The sequence below is a fragment of the Etheostoma spectabile genome, unplaced genomic scaffold, assembly GCF_008692095.1.
Source record: "Etheostoma spectabile isolate EspeVRDwgs_2016 unplaced genomic scaffold, UIUC_Espe_1.0 scaffold362, whole genome shotgun sequence".
NCBI classification, from domain to species: domain Eukaryota; kingdom Metazoa; phylum Chordata; class Actinopteri; order Perciformes; family Percidae; genus Etheostoma; species Etheostoma spectabile.
Window position 1 is genome coordinate 488681 of NW_022605592.1, and position 1303 is coordinate 489983.

General features: G+C 46.0%; 1 long non-coding RNA gene across 1 annotated transcript in view; it reads right to left on the reverse strand.

The window, feature by feature from the left end:
* Window positions 1-1303, reverse strand: part of LOC116686392 (uncharacterized) — a 21825-nt gene that overhangs the window by 3469 nt on the left and 17053 nt on the right. The window contains exon 2 of the long non-coding RNA XR_004331238.1: window positions 963-970. This is a non-coding gene — a long non-coding RNA (uncharacterized LOC116686392). The remainder of the gene's footprint in view (window positions 1-962; window positions 971-1303) is intronic.

Here is a 1303-nt window from a genome sequence, read left to right on the forward strand (position 1 = left end):
CAATCTCTTAGGCCTACATGTAGGTGTACCTATATTTTAATGAACACAGAGTAGCGGCTCCATCATTACATTCATGGCACCCTGTTTTCCTGCCCCATGTTGTGCAGAACCCCACAAGCTAAAACAGTGTTGCAGACTGTTTCTGGCATGTAGAGGAGGGTCCCCCCATCTGGCCTTAATCAATCCCATAGAGCGTTCCACCGTGGCCCACTGTGTGTACATGTGCACTGTTGTACCAGCGCATAGATGTCTTCTAAAAGAGCCAGGTCTGTCATTGCCAGTAAGTGATTGGCCAATTACTTCACCTTCTCCTGTTAAACTTATTATGTGCTGCACCGCAAGTCCACACTGACTCTGCATACACAAGTTCAGACCAGACGTTTTATCACAGCCAGCGCTCACGTTCAAATTGATAAATGTCTTGCTTTGCATAGGAAACGGTGTATACCGGTCCTCTTAGTGGTCCCCTAATACCATATCTGAAGTTTCTTTTCTACAGACCTTAGTGGTCCCCTAATACTGTATCTGAAGTCTCTTTATATAGACCTTAGTGGTCCCTAATACTGTATCTGAAGTTTTTTTATATATATATATTATGACCACATAAGGAGCAAGATTTCAGGTCTGTCCATCTGAGCTTTCATTTTCTCAAAGGCAGAGCAGGATACCCAGGGCTCGGTTTACGCCTATCACCATTTCCAGCCAATGGGGGGGGCCATACGCCGGTTGGGGGGGATGTGTATTAATGTTAAAAAACCTGTTAAAGTGACATTTTCATGCCATGGGACCTTTATTGCATGTTTTAAATGTCTTTGTTCCTTATCCCTGGCCTCCCAATTTGTCGGCACGGTCTCCGCCCGACGTTGCAAATTGCGTATAACTCCCAGTTTATGCTCTAGAGGCTGGTGAGAGTCAAACATTAGGTACTGGTCAGTGTGGGCTGGCTTCTGATAAACTTCCACCTGGAGCTCTCCCCCTTCCCGCAAACTTATCCAACAATCCAGGAAGGGGAGTTTATTCCCCCTGGCTTCTCCTTTGTGAACTTGATGTAGTTGGTCTGTGAAGGGCCTGATTTCTTTGGTCCTGATTTTCACCCATGTGTCATCCACGTACCAGAACCAGTGTCTCGGAGGAACTCCCTTGTAGGTCTCCAATGCCCTTCTCTCCACTTCCTCCATGTAGAGGGGGACATGGTGGAGCCTATCGCACAGTCATGCTTCTGTCTATAAAATACATCCTTATCTTATAAGTACACTTACATTGGGGCTCGAAAGATCACAGATGGTATCAAGTTAGCGTCCAA